The 20775-nt window shown below is 34.9% G+C and overlaps 1 long non-coding RNA gene across 1 annotated transcript in view; it reads left to right on the forward strand.

Moving 5' to 3' along the window:
- The first annotated feature begins 1408 nt into the window (after positions 1-1408).
- Positions 1409-20775, forward strand: part of LOC144378447 (uncharacterized) — a 47384-nt gene continuing 28017 nt past the window's right edge. Inside the window, exons 1-2 of the long non-coding RNA XR_013440088.1 lie at positions 1409-1498; positions 12404-13411. This is a non-coding gene — a long non-coding RNA (uncharacterized LOC144378447). The remainder of the gene's footprint in view (positions 1499-12403; positions 13412-20775) is intronic.

Genomic DNA, 20775 nt, shown 5'->3' on the forward strand with positions numbered 1-20775 from the left:
AGGGTACCATTTGTCCACTGGTTTCCATCGTTGATCAGTGTTATTGAACTGTCAATGTTTCTCTGTCATTGTAATAAATCATTTGCCTGGAAATTGCTAAAACCAAACTTATAAGAAATAAATCAATTTTATCTGGTGCTATCCAATTAGAAGATGTTTCAGATACCAAATCACCTTTATAGACACAGATGCTGATGTCCGTATCCAAGTATCTACATTTCTATCTGTACACGTCAACATCTCTGTATCTGGAATGTTGGTAGACTGCTTCCAAAATAAATACCTTGTCACTTGTGACTGATTTTTATGTTATAGGGTACAAACAAGATCATTAATCTGAATCAGATTAACTGGGCCATGAAATAAGGCTGGCATAAGGTAGAAGAGTGTATTCAGAACTCTTCCAGAGATTCAATATTTAATGTCCAAAGAAGAAATTAAAGAAACACTAGGTTTTACAAATACAGACATTAAAAACTTATAAATACCACAGTGTGTTGCAGGCATAGATCTCTAGCACTTTTTTCTTCTGAGCCCTGGTGTGTTCTTTTTGGACTCCTAATATGACTGCAAATTGTCTTCATCCTTACCTATCAACTTTTCACATGCTTTTTCTAAAGATTCAAAATTAAATTTACTATATAAGATGACAGTACTTACTAAATAATTCTCAAGTTACTGTCATTGCTGGAGTTAGAATATTAAAATATTAATTCTGTGTTTTTTTAAGTTTTATTAAAAAATCCACAAGCATCTAAATTGCATTCACTGCAAATATATTCAATAAATAATTGATTTAATTTACTTAATACGATCCTCTATAATTCATTATGTTTGTCCCAGATACTTTGAGCTTTAGTCCAGATAACTCTGGAAATGTTTTGATTGCACGGCAAGTAACACATCTTTTGTACCAAAAGGTACAGAAGTAGCTTAGATCACTGCTTGGTAATGTCACACAGGTTTTAAAGTGGTTTGCTGGTTCTTTCCAAGAGGAGGTTGGTCATGTTTATGAGTTTCCTAATTTACAGTACAAGCAGAAAGGAGGTTTGTTTAGATGCAATCAAAGTGCAAATAGTTGCAGAGCAGTACTTGGAGAAGTGTTTTTGTCTTTGTTGTTCTTAACCACAGAACCCCTGAAGAGCAGCTGAATTGTGGAAAACCATCACTTTACTTCTCCTCAAACACAAGGAGATTAATTTAGGTCCCCTCCCTACACACAAGCAGAAATATGGCCTAATGAAAGACGCCTTTCCCAAGACACTAGGGATTCATAAAGTTCAGAGTCCAGGACGGTTCAGGAGGTCTGACTACTACAGCTGACCCAAGCTTGCTGGGAGGGCGCCACCAGCTCCTCCCACCCAAGAATTGATTGGCAGCTTCCTGTTCCAGGGCAGCTGGTGGGAGGCAGCAGAGCTTGGGGCCTTTGGAGATGGGCAGATAAGGAGCTGGAGCTGAGGGAAGCTGGGCGAGGCGGAGGCCAGCAGGCTGGGCTGAGGTGAGCGATTTCTTTCATGCTGTAATCAGAGGGTAAAATCTGTCACACCAAAGTGGTGTAGGCTGCGCGAAACTAATGACATGGGATGGCAAAGAATTTCTCAGCTAGTATAATTATATTTTCTCAGGAAAAAAAAAATCAATGGAAAGTAGATACAAACAACTGGTTCCATTATTAAAAGTCTATCTTTGGGCCCGATACAATCATTTTCTTTAAGTAGCAGAGAAGATTGTCATTTCCTGTAAAGCAGCCTGGCAGATGGGTTCAAAACAGTCTATTGGCCTGGAAGAGTTCACGTGTCCTTCCCACATTTATCAATGTCAGGCTCCCGGCATTTCCCAGGCTTTTCCCACGTTCATCAATGCCATAACGACACTGCGGTGGACTAGTGTAGCCTTTAGATATTGAAGACCAACTCAGTAACTCATATTTTATCTTATTTTTAATGATTCCTATTAGGTTCTTTTCCAATGTCTTTTATATTAATATAAGGATCCTTATTTGTTCTGTATTTTGTAAAACAAGTCCAATCATGGCCCTAGAATACAATTAGTTTATCATAAAAATCTCAATTTTAAAGAAATATAGGAAAATGATGGTTTTCAATCCATTGTTTTTGACTAATTTGAAGAATCAAGCTTAATGAAAGAGTGGCGCTTGCCCCGAGTACCTTTCACTTCTGCTGTCTGGTGTGATCTTGGACAAGCCATTTAATCCAGAGAACTTCATTTTTATGTTTGGTTGTTCAATTCCAAGATGATACAACCAACTCTAACTTATTAAATGATCAGATATTCATAAATAAAATGACCATTGGACAGTAGTGGTCAGTTCTTCTCACTGGGTAATCAGCAGGCATTGTAAGTTCTCAGTAATAAGAGAGTTAACAGGAGGTGTGTTTCAGTTAATTAAAAATCACATTTTTTTAAAATAAGGTCTTAAATTCTGTACTAGTTTTAGAATTCAGTTAACTTAAGAAAGTTTTAGTAGTCTTTTTTTCATGCAGTACTGCATGTTATTGAAATGAAATCACAAATGATAAAGTTTCCTTAAATTGGTCATTTGCCAAAATCATGTAAATTTTTATGCTTTCATTAGCTTTTAAGTATCTGTTTGCTTTAGCATATTATTAATTGATATAAATCTTAGAGGGGAAGTTTTTAAGTCAAGTATTGAAGGAAAGGGCCCCCAATTGCTCCTAAGCATTAGAAAATAAATGCTCTAAAAATACTTAGTTTCTTTGGACGTTTCCCTAATGATGATAGATGGGTTTTCTATGATTCTTCTAAGTCTTAATAACTTACTGCTTCTAATTTTTATTTTCCTGTTTGTAAGCTGATCCAATATCACACTGAGGTCGAGAACTTTTGTTTTTATTGGCACAATATATCCTATGGTCATGGAAGATTAATGGTTTCCATTTATACTTGCATCCTTAACAAGCCTAGAAAATGGACTTAGAAGTCCAACCAGTCTATTCTGTCTCCAATTTTAACAGCTATCATGACGATTTTCTCTAATAGGAAATTAAAGTAGAAAGTTGAGTGAAAAGAAAATTAAATATCTATACAGAATGTTTTATTCAAGATTTTGAAACTAAAAAGAAGGAACAAAAAACGTCTCTTTAAAACCCATGGACCTAACAATGGAGAACATAACATGCTAGTCCTCATGAGTTTACGTGGGGTGGATTGGATCCATAGCATTGAATTTTCTTCTTACTTAAACTCAGGCCAGATGTGACCCTTGATTATTTTGCTCATTTCATAATTGTATATTAGATGTAATGATGAAAAATAATACTTTTTATTCCAATTGCTGCAGATGAAGAGCATGTCTAATGAGACATGTTTGGACATGATAGAGATCACAGAAACCTGGATTCTGAGAAGGCCATTTTCATTGGATGGAACTTTGGAAGTTCCCGTGATAAGAATGAATATTGTGGGGTGAAATTAATAATTGCTGTGGTTTGGTTATGTCCCTCAAATGCATGTGACAGAAATTTATCCCCATCATGGTGATGTTGAGAGGTTGATTCTAATTGGAGGCAGTGGATTAGTGAGGGTTGAGCCCTATGAATGGATTAGTGCTGTTGTTTTAGGATTCGGTAAGTTATCACAAAAGCAGGCTGTAATAAAACCTGATGCCCCTTGAGCTTTCTTTTTTCTCTCTTATTTGTTTTTATGCTCTTATTGATCTTTCACCTTCCTCAATGCTTTGATACAGCACAAAGGCTCTCACTTCTGTGTTTCCGGAATCATGAGCTCCATGAAGTCAGTAAACTTCTTTCTTTATAAATTACCAAGATTGTAGCATTCTGTTATAGCAATAGAAAATGGACTACAAGCAACTATGGCAACAATTAATATTTTATCAGCAATAAAAATGGTGATTCTTAATAGTGAAAAAGTGAGCATAGTTACTGTAAACAGTAATGGAGACAGAGAAATGATGAGTGCTATTTAGTCATTGCTCAGTCCTAATTGTTGATGCATGAGAATCAACAATAGACAGCTCACTAAGGTAACACCTTATAAGCAACAAATGTCCACATTTGGTGGGGAGAAGTGAGTTGAGGAAGAGGAATGGGATTCATGGCCCATACCAAGGTTTCAGAAAAAGTTAATTTACAAGCACAGAATTTCCTGAGGGAAAAGAAGCCTAAGTCATTTTGGGAAAAAACCCTGATTATAAAAACAAAATAAAACAACAACAACAAAAAACAAATATACTGAATCTTCTGCCAAGGATTTTTAGAGGATACAATGGCCATTAATAAAAGTGTCAGAATTCTAGTAAAAGGAATAAATCATCTGGAGATTATTAGATATTAATCAGCATTGAAACTAATAGTTAAAAATATAAATTTTCAAAATAGGCATAGAGTGGTTACTTCGTACCTTATGATTGGTCAGATAAGAAGGGTTTGGCCTGAGTTCATTCGATGAATATTCTCTTAGTCTCAAATTTGTAAAGGAGCTAAACATTATGTCTAAATGTGGACAGAGTATCATGATTCCTTGGCTACAGAGAGTGGGCCATTACAGTACAAATAATGGCTCCCTGATACTCACTAAAAGAGGAAATCAAAAGTGACATTGCGTTCAGAAGTTGTAGATATTATTGTGAATATCTTTGTATCCACAGTACAGCACCAACAAAGATGTACAAAGTAGAAGCATGGAGGGTCCTATTACATTCACATTTACATCTCTTAAATGGTAAGTCCAAAGACAGATAAGTGTTACACTATGATTTGGGATTTTCATAACCCTAATCAGGTGCTGATCAGTAACATTGTGGCACTATCTGCCAGGATTTTTTTAACAAATCAATTTTCACCAAAATTCACATAGATAATTGGAAACAATTTGTTTTCATCTTACAAGACAGCACTACAATTTCAGATTTCATCACAGGGCTCTTTCAGTATTTTTTCTCTACTGTCTTGAGAAAATTTGCTGTATTCATATTTTCCCAAATATTACAATGTCCTATTGATGTTAGTATGCATAATGAACTTAGCTAGAGATATAAAGGAAGCAACCTGGATGCTCCTCTTGATCACAACTGTGCCTGAAGGTAGATTTCAAGTGGAAGTATCAATCTTATCTCGTGATATAAATGACAACTGAAAGACTAAGGAATGATCTCAGTAGTAATAAGCAGACTAGCGCCCCAATCTCAATTTTTAAAAAAATACCAATTACCACTAAATCTGAAGAGAGACTACTGCTCAAAGAGATATTTGATAATAAGTTGATACAGCAACATGTATAAATGGAAACTCACTTATTTGATCAAGAAAATAAATAACATAGTGATGAATAAAGCTGTGTTTAACATAAATGTAATGACTACATGGTAAACTCAAACATTTTAGAAATATGACAAGGAAAAATGGAAGAAAATTTTACAGAAAATATCACATAACAGAAAAAAATGCACAAATATAAGAGCTTAAGTTTACAAGCAAAAATTAAAAAAAATTTTTTTACAAGCAAAAATTGTAAAAATTTTCATGCAAGTTTCTTCCATTGGGTACTAGGTTGTTGGCCTAGTAGTCACATGGTTTCCAAGTACTCTGACAAAACTTAAGTATCACTTTCAAAGTGAAATATGTTCCCTTACTGTGGAACCATCTGTGGTCTCCATCTTCATCCAAATTATTACTACCCAGTACAGGAACATATGAATGTCTCCCGCTCAGTGATTTGCAGTTGGAGTTGCCACAATGTCTATGTTGTACTGTTGCTAAAATATGCAGCATGATCTAGTCTAGAGGATACACATCTGTTTCAGTTAGACTTTTCACTGCTGTGAATAAAAGACCTGACAAGAACAATTATAGAGGAAGAAAAGTGATTTTGGGTCCCCCGGTTTCAGAGGTCTCAGTCACTAGACAACCAGCTCCATTCCTCATGGCTCAAGGTGAGGCAGAACTTCGTGGTGGAAGAGTATGGAGGAGGGAAGAAACTCACATGATGATCAGTCAGCAGAGAGAGAGATTCTACTCTCCAGATGCAAAATATATACCTGAAAGCTCAATGACACACCTCCTCTAGCCACCCCCTATACACTTCAGTCATCACTAATATAATCCCATCAATGGGTCGATTCACTGGCTGGTTTAAGGTTCTCACAAGCCAATCATCTCCTCTAAACCTTCTTGCATTGTCTTACATACGAGCTTTTGGGGGATGCCTTACATCTAAACCATAGCTCACATCACAACCTGATTATAGATTGTTCTACCAACAATAACAGCAACAACAACAACAAATTACAACTGGGATTTTTCAAAAATTCACTGCTATGGAGAGCCAAACTTTAGGAGACTGCTGACATTACTAAAACCAACATACTAAAGATAAATGCATGGTTTGAATATGAAGTGTCCCTCAAAAACCATGTGTGGAAAGCAGGATCTCCAATGCAGAAATCTCCAGAGGTAGGGCTTCAAAGAAAAGGTAGAATGGTGAGAGACATAAGCTCATCAGTGGGTCCGTACATTTGATGAATTAAGGATCGCAGTGGACTACTGGTGGGGACAGTAGGCAGGTTGAGAGTGTGTAAAGAAAGTAGGTCACAGGGGCTGTGGCCTTGGACTATATCTACCCTTGTTGTCTGCCTCCCTCTCTCTCTCTCTCTCTGCCTCCCGGCTCCTTGAGGAACTTCCCTGTGCCACAGCTTTCTGACGGGATGTTCTCCCTCACCTCAGGCCTAGAGCAGTGGACTTGGCCACCTATGGAATGAAACCTTTGAAACCGCAAGTCAAAATCAACATTTCTACCTCTAAGTTGTTCTTGTTGGTAACAGTGATGAAAAGCTAACACAGATAAACAGCTCGAAAAAGTGTGTAAAATTGAATCAGCCCTGGATAAAAAATAAAGCAGCAAAATAAAGCTATAAAATACTCAGGACAATATTAGAATTATTCTACAAGTATTATATTATGTTAGGGAATTGGTGTTAATTTTCTTGGGTATGATATAGTTATTATAATCATAAGCAAATTGGAGATAAATCTTCACAATGTTTTGAGTGGCTCAGGGAAAAAAAACGTGTGAGAATTGTTTGAAAAACAGATCTGGACAAGGTACACCTAATTTTTATAATAATGGAGACATAGTAGGTCCTTATGTTAGAAAGAATATTAGTATCCATATTAATATTGTGAAATTCACAATTCACTTATTTCACAAGGTAAGAGTATAGGAAATAAAAGGCAATTGAAAGTTCAGTGTTTTCACTTTCTGAACATATATTCCCAATGATTATGTTGTGAATTTCTAACAATATAAAACATTTCTCATTTTGAAATGTACACTGCCCTTCAAATTTAGTTTCTTCTCATTAAGCTAAGTTATTATTCTTTATTAACATAGAAAATCAAATCATAGTGGTCTTTTTGCCATGGTGGTTCTTTATTTTCAGTTAAAAATGTTTTGACTCATTTCAGTTATTAGCAACCAAATCTTGCTATCTAAATGAAAACATAATGTTTGGAACATTGATTTCCTGAATATGGCGAGAATTTATATTTAAGCAATGTTTGGTAACAGAAGCACATAAGTTAAAAGACAGCAGAATCAATGAACTGATGGAATAATAGAAATAGATCAATAACTTTTCAGAGTATGTTAACTATAAATGATACAGTACCAAACTAATAATATTGAAATGAGAGTAGTAGAATATGTAGCAGCCATTGTAAGTTTGAATGCATTATTCTAAGCATTTTGTGTACATAAGATTTCATTTTCATGAATGAATATTAGTTGGTTGTTTTCAACATCAGTGACGGCAACATTTTATGTATTAACATGGATTTTTTGATTACTCAGTTTAAGCATTATGTTTTTCCTTTCATTTTTTATTTGTTTGTTTGCATTCATTTTGTTTTCTTTGTAAACTAATGACTTTTTCTTAGATATTTAGATTCCTTCAGCAGTGAAATTCTACTTTCATTGTTTGAGAAGATGCAAAGATTGTTTATTTTTAGTTTCTGAGTACAACTAAATTGAATTGTCATGTCCCTAATGTAGTTATATAATCAATCACCCAATGGATTTACTTAAAAGAAAATAGTGTTTATTTAATATTAAATAAAAAGTACTCAGTCGTTTCTCTTTTATTTTAAAGAGTTTGTTTTTAAATGCTTCCTTTCTCTAAAAAGTTAATTAGAAGGCTTCTTGACAATGTTGAACACTTCAGAACCTTGAAATGTTTTAGAAAGGCAATGCAGGAGGGTCTTTAAAATATCCTCAAATTTATAATGAAAACTTCTAAAACCCCTTTCCTGTTCCTGTGGTAGAGCATCTCTCTTCCTCCTAAATTACCTAATCTATGGAGATCAGAAGGAAGACGAAGGTAATTGTCAATATCTTATCAATACAGTGATATAATTGTATCCATATAGCCAAAGAGTTGGTCATTTAAATTCAATGGGTTGATCCCAATCATCACTAGAGCAAAGTCAATTATCATGTCAGTTATCATGAATCATCGTAACCTGAAAGAGCAAGCCACGGGATTCAGCTGGTACCATGTTATGCCCCTTTTATAAAGTATGGGGACCCACTGATCTCAACTTCAGTTGAAAATGATAACAGTGGTCACTAAGAATCCTAGATAAGCCAGGAGCCGTGGCACATGCTGGTAATCCTCATGACTAGGGAGGCTGAAGCAGGAGGATTGCAAATTAAAAGGCAGCGTTGGCAACTTAGGTAGACCCTCAGCAATTTAGTGAGACCAAGTCTTAAAATAAAAATTTAAAGGGACTGAGGATGTAGGTCAGTGGTAAAGAAACCCTGGGTTGAATCTCCAGAATAAATAAATGAATGAATAAACAAGCAAACAAATAAATCCTAGGCAATAAGGGAAGCTTCATCAAACAAATTAAACTCAAATTTATATCAATAACAGAAACACCAATACTATGTCAAATACATTTATTCTTTGATGTTAATGGCAGAAAATTACATTTTTTAGTAGATGCACAAATAAAGAAACTTATCTTGTAGCTAAGGAAAGATTTAGGAATATTATTTTTTCCTACAGAATTCATATTAGGGTTAAATCTGTATCCTGAAATATTTGCTGCCTTGACTTTTGTCTTGCTGTTTGTTTCTCTTCCTTGTTAAACACTCATAAAAATATTTAGCGCTGGCTCCTTCTGTGCACTCTCTTTTTACTTACAAAGTATTGGTTTGATGGAAGTCAGCCCAATTTCACAGAGTTTTGCATCTTGAACAGAATGCAGATGTGTCCATGGAATTTTGTTTGGTTATAGTCTCATATTCTTTCACTTACTATACTATACAAATAGCTGGCAAGTTGAGAATCCGAATTCCTTTTTAAGTGTGACAGGCCTTTAGTTAGTTTTGTTACATTGAATGATTAAACCCAGTGGCCTGAGCATAGTGAAGTTGATGCATATACCATTCTAAAATGTATGGGCAGTAACCTGTGTGCTGAACGTGTATGCATGGATATCTGCCTCTGGGACAGAACAACAAGCCTTCTCACAGGATTGCTAAGGGAACAAATGCACAGATGTGAACTGGGAAGCTATGTTTAGGTTGACATTTTTTTTTGTTTTTTCATTTGTGATCTACTAATACAAATAAGTGATAAATTAATATCATCTTACAGGTGATATTTTCAAATTGTAATTTTAGACTTCATCAATATTAGTTAGAATCCACATTATGAAGGATGTGATGCATGCTCTCTAATCTGTTGAATAACTTTTAATTATTGAAAACATCCTTTCTTTAATTTTCTACCCATAGCTGAAATTTGATTACACCTAAATTAATATTGTGATGAAAAATATATTACTTGCCATTGATTTTTTTAAGAAATCAAGATACTGTAAATAAGAAACCGTCATGCTAATTGAAATAAGCCAATCCCCAAAACACAAAGGTTAGGTGTTCTTGCTGATAGGTGGATGCTTGTTAGCAAATGGGGTCCGGGAGCAGGTAAAATAGAAGTTCAGTGGATTAGATACAGGGGAATGAAGGGAAGGGAGTAGGGATGGGAAGACAACAAAATGAATCAGATATAGCTCTACTTATGTTCATATATGAATACACCACAGTGAATCTTCACATCATGAGCAACCACAAAAAAAGGGATCCTAATTAGAAAAAGTTATACTCCATGTACTTATCATGTCAAACTATACTGTACTGTCATATATATCTAAAATGAACATTTTTTTTTAAAAAAAGAAGTTTCTGCAAATCATGGCACAAGAAGGACTATAGGAATTTTGTTTTGTTTCAAAAAATTTAACTATTTCTTTCGGAATACAATCTTGATATCTGCTGTGAACACCTAAATTTGAATAATGGACTTCTACAGTTTTTCCCAACTAGTAAAGAACCTGTGTTTTAGGTCTGTCAGATTTGTTAGTTCACTTTACTATATTCATGTTTCAGGGTAATTGCCGCAGCCCGGCTGGCTGGGCAAACTAACCAGGGGATGACGAGCAACTTGTGTATATTGATACAGCAGGAGTGGGAGCTGTTTATTGTAGGACAGGAGGGGTATATATACATTCCACACAGCTTATCTTAATTAACATAAACTAGATACAGCAGTCAACCAATAAGGAATCTCCACACTTAATGGCTCACTGGCGTTACTTCACAAACCACTCCCTCTGGCAAAATGCCAGACTTGTTTACAGATCCTAACAGTAATTGTGGCAAAATATTAGAAAAAATACAACATTGATATCTATAATATATAAGTTTAAATGTGGATTACTCATAATTCAGTTAATAATTTGAATATTGTTAAAATGATATAGCTATTCTTTTTTAAACTATTTTTTGTTGTAGGTATAATACCTTTATTTTATATTTATTCATATGTGGTGCTGAGGATCAAACCCAGCACCTCACACGCACTAGGTATGCGCCCTACAGCTGAGCCACAACCCAGTCCTGTAAGCTATTCTTAATATATTTTTAAGAATTATTTTAATGGATATTTTCTTTCTTTGTTAAAGTAATTTAGATCTACTATTGTTAAATTTGGTAATATTTAGAACAGTAGATGTGTATCAGTGATGATGACCAATATTAGTATTTGCAGGACTGCAATCTTGATCTCTTTTCTTTGTGGAATCCATGTAACCCACAAATTGGTATTTAAGCATGTATCTCCATGTATGTATATTTCTGTATACTAACATTTATAGTTTTCTTAAATTTATTTCAATAAATTATTAAAACTATTTTAATAATTTTGCAATGATTATATTATTGCATATTTATAGATCAAAATTTCAACCTGAAGTTGTAGTCACACTTTTATTTTTTTTTCATTTTTTAAAAAGAAAATATATAAAATTGACATGAAATTTGTCTCCAAATCTTTGTTTCTGATTTTGATTCAACTTTACAATATGCTATGTGAATAAGGTTACCATGTCCTATTTTATATACTATGTTTAAAGAACTTTGAATAACCAACTATTTCTCTAATAAATTCCACTATATTTATGCAAATGCCACAAATTTAAATCATTGTTCTTACAAATAAGTTTTCTGTTGCTTCTTCTCTGAGAAGTTTATACAATTGCACTGTATTGCTCCACAATAAAATAACAATGAGATATGTTTGCATTGTATAGAACACTTATTAATGTAAAAAAATCACTTTATTTTTGTAATGTTATCTTTACTTAGGATTTATTTCATCTCTGATTTCATAAATAGTGCATGGAACTTTCAATAATGTTTCACAATTTTGTTCATGTGGGATTTTACGTTTTTTTTTTTTAAAGTAAGTTTGCATGCCTTTCCATATCACAAACACTGTTGTGATTGAAATATAGCCACCTATTATTGTGCTAACTAGTTATTGCCATAGTTTGAATGTCTAATAGACATCTTCATGTGTCTGGATATTTTGTTGCACTCCTTAATTTTATGGGTTACATTATTTAAAAGAATCTATTGGAAGCAATAGAATTTATTATATAGTATTCCAAAGATAGAGTCTAGTGGAAACAAAATAGATATTTGCTCTATTCATTCTTATTAGTTTTATTCCATATTTGTTGCATTATTTAATGTTTTCCCTAGAATTCTAGGAAGTGTATAAAGCAGCCACAGTGATAGGAGGTGCTTTCCTATAAATATCTCTACTAGTTCATTGACTACATGAGAAGAGGGCTGAATTAAGATGAACCATATGCTCGATTCTTGATATGTGCCATGGAAAATCTGTTCTTCAATTATTGAAATTTTCTTTTGAAAATCAGTAAACTAATAAATTTACTGATATTATTTTATCCTAATGAGATAATTATTGTTTCACAATAATGCCATCCTAAGTGAACTTGTCTTGTGACAGTGTATTATTTTATACTCATTTCAGGTTGAATTTGCCAGGCCAAAGACCTTAAATAGATTTGGTATGCAAGGGATTCATTGAATTAGTTCTTTGAAGGAAAGGGAAACTGTTAGGAACTGAAGAAAACCAAATGTGGAGGAAAAAGAAGTCTGAGCTCAACCAGTCTCCTAGGGAGATCTAGAGTGCGAATCACAAAGCAAAGCTTTTTCTGCTCAAGGCATGGAACCAGGTTGACTCTATGACCAGTACCATAAGCTACAGAATATGAGTGGCCCCCGAGAGACAGGACTGAAGGTCAAAGCTTGCAAGCCTCTCAGGAAAAGGCAGCTTCTGCCAGGCAAGTGCGATGCACCCTTGGAGTAGGCAGCTGGTATCATGAACACCCCCCTCAGAACAACTGGAGGAAGTGCTTGCCTGTCATGGAAGAGCATCTGCTCTGAGTACCTACAGCACCCACCCCAAAGTCACTTGATTTTCACATTTCCTCTTGTTGGTCACAATTTCTCCAAGGTCCTGGTGGTTTGCTGTGTCTGAAGAAGTTGGTAAAGCAAGCTACAGCTCCCACTGATGCGGTGCACCCTGCAGCTGTAACTGAAATGTACCATTTCCCTGCTTTCTCACCCTTTGGAGTGTCTCCACCCACACATTGACCTAAATCCTTAATCCAGAGGAATCGGAACTTCTTATTAGGTTATGGTTGCTCCACATTCCCAGTTACACTGAGAACTGGAATGCAAAGAATACCAAGAGAAACCTCGCCTGGTACCAAGCATCCTTCTCCCATCTGCACTGTGCAGCCACAGCACCAGCAACCATGCTGATGAGGAGCAATATTTCTTGTTTTACTGGCATTTCCTTCCCTGTCGACCTGTGTATTATCATGCAGAGCCCAGCAAGAGCTCACAAACCATGACTTTATGTTCAGAGTGAATTAGGTGGAACTCTTCCTTGGGGAACAGGAACTTCTAAACTGCTTCTAAAGACACGTAGATAGTCAACTTCACCCAACACAAACACCCTACTGCAGTGAAGGTGAGTGGGGCTGCTTCTGTAAGATTCTTGGTTCATTTTCAGTATCAGAACTATATTAAATTTATGAGACCTTGAATATGTCTTTTATTTCGAATTTAACCATATACTATTTTGATGTATAATTTTTTCCATATAATGTTTATATTGTGAGCAGTTGTATTTATATTCTTTGTCTCAATATATATTTCAGAGTTTACACAAATGCTAAGTTTATTTATTTATTTTTAATTGACAGTTTTTAATTCCTAGGTGTTCACATCAGAGGTAAGGACCTACAGTGCTTGTTTGGGGTCTGACATGGCACCAGCTGAAGAAAGAGGCCAGAGTTTCACTGATGGTAGAGAGTCACTTTGCTGAAGGCAAAGGGTTTAGGTGCATCTTATTTCAATGCCATCAATTATATGATTCAAATATTCTCAGGAATTTTTGTTTATTTGATTTGTCCGAGACAGCAATCTTAAAAGACCTCTCAATAATAGTTATCTCCATTTCTTGCTGTAGGTCTGAAAATTTATACTTAGAATATATTCAGTGCTTCTCGGACTCATGCTTAATACTTATCCTTTGCAATGAAATATCTTTTATGGAACGTTCTTCTCCTGTTTAATCTATTTTGTCTCTCAAATTCTTATTTTCCAATATAAACATAGCCATAGTTATTTTCCTCTTTCTTATGCTTGGGGCCAATGCTTTATTTTCTAAATTTTTTTTTCACGTTTGGCATATTTACTATTATGTTGCATATACTTATTTTGAAAAAAAGAAAGCTTTATTAAAGTAGATAATAGATGAAAATAGGTAAAAAGCCCAAATCATAAGCAAGAAGTTCAAGTGAATGTGCCCATAGAACCATCAGCCAGAAGATAAATAGGACATTTCTACTGTATAAGAAGTGTAGTACCTCAGGAAATTCCTTGTTTTTTTTTATTAAAAATAGCTTGAACCATGTTTGTCATAATTGATACAGAGATTTTATCTCAGTCATCTTATGTTTAAAGTGTGTTTTGCTGCTTTTAATCTATTTTTTTCTTTGGCTCAATGTATTACATTTACTTTTATTTTCTGCAGTCAAAAGATTCATCCTGTCTTCACTACATTTTTAAAAATAGCTTTTGTATTTCTCAACATATTACCTTAACTTATATTTCCAAACAGAATCAAATTTAAGCTAAATGTAATAACTTCTGACTCTTTTCTAAAATAAGGTAAGGAATTGAGCATGCATTCCCATTTCTCATTCTCCCACTTCCTGACATTAAGAATATAAAGATCATTCCCTCAGGAACCCTGGGGATGAGGACGCTCTGTAATGTAATGTACAATATCCTCAAGGAAAGGCCATGACAGAGGAAACTGATCTGAGCATGAGGTTGCTGGATCTTCTATTATCCTTGAAAATAAGTCAGGCTGCAGAGAAATCCAAAACAACATAACTCAAACTGATACGAAGGCTCCAGGTGGCCATTATACCTGATCCTCAGCCCAGGATAGTTGGGTGTAAGATCTCTGAATCTCATCTTAATGACGTATCTGAAAACGATTTTTTTTTTTATGGTGCAGAAAGTGGAAAAAGAAAAAGTAAAAGTAATGTTTGAAGGGAAAAGAATACAGAATATTTTAGGCAACAGTGTTTGAGAAACTAAGCAAGAGATCATGACCACAAAAAATTACTAAGGTCAACATTCCAGATTGCTTAGCAGAATAGATGGATTTCATTTCATTGCAGTAATATCACAGAAGTGTAGTTTCCCTCTGCTGAGCTTCTGATAGATATTGAGGGCCCGTGAACTCTGACTCCCTAGAAAGTTCTCAGGACATGACTTTTCTGAGTTATCATGTTAATACAGGAAATCATTCTTCAATTCTGAACTGAGCACAGCAGAAAAGTAGAATTCTCTTGGGAAAACTGACATTTTTAAAGGAAACATTTGTGAATGATATGCTACTTCCCCTGTAGTATATGATGACCTAAGAAAATAACTACAATATATTTGGACACATCTTTACATTTTCTTCTTTCTATGGACATATTTATGCCTGTTTCACATAAAATTATTTAATTTTTTGTTTTGTAATAATTTAGGTACATTGAAAAATGGAGAAAATAGTGCAAAGAAATACCATATACCTCAAATTCTGTTTCCTGTGATCATAACGTCAAATATTAACAAGGTTTACATGTTCTAAGTAATGAACCAAAAATGACACACTATTGTTAAGTAAAGACTAGATTTTATTTGGATTCTTTTAGGTTTCACCTAATGTCCTTTTAGATTCCAGGAGCCCTAGAATATACAAGACATATATAACTGTAATGTTTTGGAATACATCTGTTGACTATCAGTTTCTTAGCCATTTCTTGTCTTTAGTAATCATCCGAGTTTTGAAGCGTGCTTGGCAGCATTTTGCAGAATGTCCCTTATTGAGGGTGTGCCATATGCTTTTCTAATTGGATAGATTGGGATTATGAGTTTTGAGAGGAAAGTCATATAAGTAAATTCTCACAGCAAAGATTCCAAAGATCTTATATCAAAGATGAGAAACACTTATCCCTGTAGTATTAAACTCAATTGCTTGCCCTAAATGGTGTTTGTCTAGCTTTGCCACTATAAAGTTACCTCCCTGTTCCATTCTAAAGTCTTTGGGAGGAAGTCACTATATACAGCCCACCACTAAGAAATTAAAAGTTTTACTCCATTCCCCAGAGATGCAGCATCTATAGAATATATTTGGAGATCATTGACATACTATATTCATTTATCCTTCCTCTTTTTATTTCACGATTTAATCGTTTATTTGTAGGAGAGTGTGTTCATGCATTTTTTTTGTGTGTGTTTGGGGTTTTATTCCTGTGTTACTTCACCTCCATTTTGGCTTCTAAGGCTCCAGCTTCGGCCTTCAGGGATTGCTTCTCTGGGTTCCTGTGACCCATCAGTATATCATCATTCAGGCATATGTGCTTTGGATTGTTTGTCTTCTCATCTCTTTGTTTAGTGATCCACCAAGTTGTTCCAAGATGTTTTTGTGCATTTGCTTCCCCTATGTTTTTTTGTGGTCCAAGGATTCCATATTCATTTTACTGGAAAAAAAAAAAAACTATAAAAGCCAAGATTTTGGAGTTCATTGTGTACGTTTCCTTAGAGTTGTGATTTTTTTTTCCCTTTCCAGTTGACCTAACTGGTACGATGTATGCATGTAGTACTACCCTGATATTTGGAGACCTGGGTACCAGAGGTAAACCTGATACCTCCTACCCTATGGCAGAAATTGCTGATGTCCTACATTCCCACTTCAGTGGTCATTTTTACTTTTTGGACACTAAATTTTGTTAATAAGAGTGAGACAACCTGGTGGTTGAAGTTTTGTAGATGAAGTGGCACATGTCATGAGCTTGCTCTCCAGAGCTCTATTAGTGCCTTAGGATAATGATCCTAGGAAGATACTTTTAAAACTCTGGGATAGGGAGAGGAATAGTCAACCATGTGAAATACACGGCCAGTTCTTCCCATAACAAAGACCTTCTTTCTAGGAGAAAACTTTTGCTACAACCTTATCCCAAGAGTGGAGAGGGAATCCAGACAGAGAAAAAAATTGAGACAAATTGAAAGTAGGAAAAAAAAGAAAAATTGAACAAGGAGAAGCATTACATAGCATAAAACTACTGGAAATCTTATCTATATTATAGACATATAATATCAATGAAATTAACAAATATATGAATGTAACTGAATAGAGAAACCAGATCCTGTATCTAGGTTACATAAGAATTTAATATGTGATGATGTTGACCATTTCCATTCAGTAGAGGAAAATATGGATGATTAACAAATGCAGCTAATGCAACTTAATATTTACTATTACCTAGGAAAAATAATAAAACCAGACACATATTTTAACAAGAAGGAGGAGGGGTTGAAACTGATCAAATAATGTCAAGACTGAAAACTGAAACTACAGTTCTCCTGTAAGAATCTTGGGAAACTTAAAACTCTGAAAAGAGGAGAGTGTCTGAACATAAAAGAATGGCATGCTCAGAAAATGAAATTGAACACTTCATAGGAAAACCCCCGAAAAGTCAAAAGACACTCCACAGATTTGGGAAAAATACATTCAATGCAGACTTTAGCCAAAAGGGTAAATTTCATAATGAATAGAGATTGTAAAAGAAGGGAACAAGTCACCCAATAACCTGACTGGAAAAGCCCATGGAAAGACAATTAGAAAAAGAGAACATGCCAATATTTCACTAGCATGGGAAATATGCTATACCCTGTGCTCAAAGAAATGAGCAGTAGATTGGCAGTTTGAAGCCATTGCATTCATGAACTTGTTTGAAGTGATGTTGCAGAAAATAAACTAGGTAAATACTTGGGTCTGATTAGGGAAAGTTTTGTGTGCAATGTTAAATAACTATACAGACTCTGTGTCCAAGATGGAGACAGCAAAGTGTGTCAGACTGCATAGGGCATAGAAAACTAAATTTTATAAATCAATCCGAAAAAAAAATAGTATTGCGAACATTAAAGGTCTTGGCCTACTTTCTTTGATTCCATTAACCAAGACAGTAAACAGAGTAGAGAAAACAGATAAAACATATTTGAAACTATGATGGTATTATCAATTCCTGTTCCATAGCTAGATTGAAATATATTTCTAGGTGGCAGATGGGTGGAAGAATAAGCTCAAGGTCAGCAGTATAGAGAGGTAGGAACTTTAATGAAAGTGAATAATCACTCACTGAGGGTGGAACAAGGGGCAGAAGTGTTTTTCTGTGTAACTCTGGGTGATACCCAGAAAGTATATTGAATCCTGCCCAAGGAACCCATATATCAGTTCCCATATGTTGGGTATTGTGTTCCTGTAACAGAAGTTATAGAGCTATTTTTCCACCCTTGTGTTTTGGAATTCTTGGAAATGAAAAGAGCAGTAGTGTTGTTCTTTCTATTCAAGACAAATTATGCCAGAGTCTACTGAGCAAAACAGCTGAAAAAAGAAATTGTGGTATGGATTAGAATATAATTCACTATGCATGAGTGCCCGCTCAAATTAGCATATTTACTTGGCTCCAAATCCTACATGCGGATATATCCTCATTTTTTGTTGGTTGGTTTGCTTATATCTAATTTGTGATGTTTAAGTTAAATTTATGGACTGATTGTTCACTAGAGCAAAATGCTATATTAGGTTGGAGAGACCTGAGTAGAATTTTTGTAGTAGAGTTCGTGTGGAGAGAAATAAGATTAATAGGCTCTTTTTATGAATAAGTTTGCCTAGAGTTATGCCTGACAATAGCTTTCTTTATTCCTAATCAAAGTATACCCACTTCTCCAAATACAGGAAAACTGAATGTGGACTTTCTATATCCCATGTATGCTCTACCTGTAAACCTGCATAATTTATCTATGGCTCCCAGTCTCACTTTTAGAAGCATTTGTTTTGAAACATCAAAATATGATCATCTGATGCAAAAACACAGTTTTTTAATAGCTGACTTTAAGGATGTCTTGTTTTCATATTACTTTTCTTTAATAAATTTCTTTTTTTTTTAGAAAGAGTGGGAGAGAGAGAGAGAGAGAGAGAGAGAGAGAGAGAGAGAGAGAGAGAGAGAATTTTTTAATATTTATTTTTTAGTTCTCGGCGGACACAACATCTTTGTTTTTTTGTATGTGGTGCTGAGGATCGAACCCGGGCCACACGCATGCCAGGTGAGTGCGCTACCACTTGAGCCACATCCCAGCCCTCATATTACTTATAATTAATTTTAGATAATACTGCAATTTTTGTCCTGATATTTCATATTAACTTCTTATAGAGAACATCACTGTTTATTCATATATTAGAATATTTGTGTTGTGTCAATGAAGAATTCATGCTATTAAGAACATATAATTATATTATAAGAAGATAAATAAAATAAGAGTTGAAAATTGAATGCCTTGGAATTGTGGCAGTAGAAATTATTAGCCATGGGTACATAAAGTGTCAGGAAAGGCCTCACAGAAAAAATGAGGTTTGTATTAGATGGTGTGTAATTATAATTTACAAGGTAAATTTCTGCTTTGCTTTCAATTACCAGAACCTAAGCAAATGAGACAAGTCTCTCTCTTACCCCGAGCTTCCTGTAGGGCCAGTTTGTGGACAAGTGAGCAGAGTTTGAGCTTTATTTTTCTTACTCTAGAACCAAATCAACTTTTGACACACAGCATACAACAAATACAGGTGGCTTCAAAATAATAAATGGCTTAGGAATGAAAGAAAACAGAAGCAACACCAACTGTCTTCATGTCTTCAAATTCTGCCCTCCTTATCCAAGCTACACCTATTGACTGGTGGCTACTAGGACTTCAGGTTTAATAGTAATTTTATATGGAACCTGGAACCATTTTACAATACCAAGTAGGATCTACAGTTTTCTTTGCCATGTATATTCAGACAAATATTTTTGGTCAACACACTCTTTTAATGTGCCATGTCATAGGCCTTGTGTTATTCAGAGATATAATAAAGTTTCTGATTTCTTAGGACCCATGATCTAATGTAAGAGGCAAGACACTCTGTCAGGAGGCAGTCTCTTAAGTGGGAGGAAATGCTGCCCTCTTGTAGGAGCAGGGCAGTGTCTGCAATACTGGATAATTTCAGGAAAGAGAGATCACTGAGCTGAAACTCCAAAGAAGAAAAACAAAAGCTTCCTAAATTATTACCCTCTGTGCATGGCATATATGACTACATGACCTGTGTAACTCTACATCATATGTAACCATAAGAATGAGAAGTCATACTCCATGTATATACAAGGTATCAAAATACATTCTACTATCAATTATAACTAATTATAACAAATTTAAAAAAAAAGCTTTCAAAGGAGGCAAATCTGAATGGTTATTCAAAGGGGAAGTACTTTATTACTTCAAAAAAGATATCAAAAGATCATTGTTCATAAGTGACACATGACCTGAGGCCTGGATTCAGCCACTTAGGATATTCAGGACCCTCAGTGTATTCTCTTCATAATATTGCTAGCCATATCAATGGTGAAATAAACATAATGTCTTCCAAGGTGATGTCTTTGAAGGACAATCTGGATCAGATGCAGAAGATCCAGGGTAAATACTTATTATTTTAAAAATGGTCAGTTGACCTATTTTAAAATGCAGGGTCAACTTCTCCTCGTAGTGGATTTAAAAGGAGGTTTGCAAGGTAGGGATTGTACATATGGGAGGAACTTGTGCCTACAGACATATTCATTGTGCCGATAGGAAGCATGTGTTTTAAGCCCTCTGGGTAATTATCATCACTAGAATCACAGCCTCCTTCATCCAGTACTTCATGTGGGCTCTTAAAGCATTCCATGAATGGTTATCCAA

Source organism: Ictidomys tridecemlineatus, chromosome 6 (genome assembly GCF_052094955.1).
Source record: "Ictidomys tridecemlineatus isolate mIctTri1 chromosome 6, mIctTri1.hap1, whole genome shotgun sequence".
Taxonomy (NCBI): domain Eukaryota; kingdom Metazoa; phylum Chordata; class Mammalia; order Rodentia; family Sciuridae; genus Ictidomys; species Ictidomys tridecemlineatus.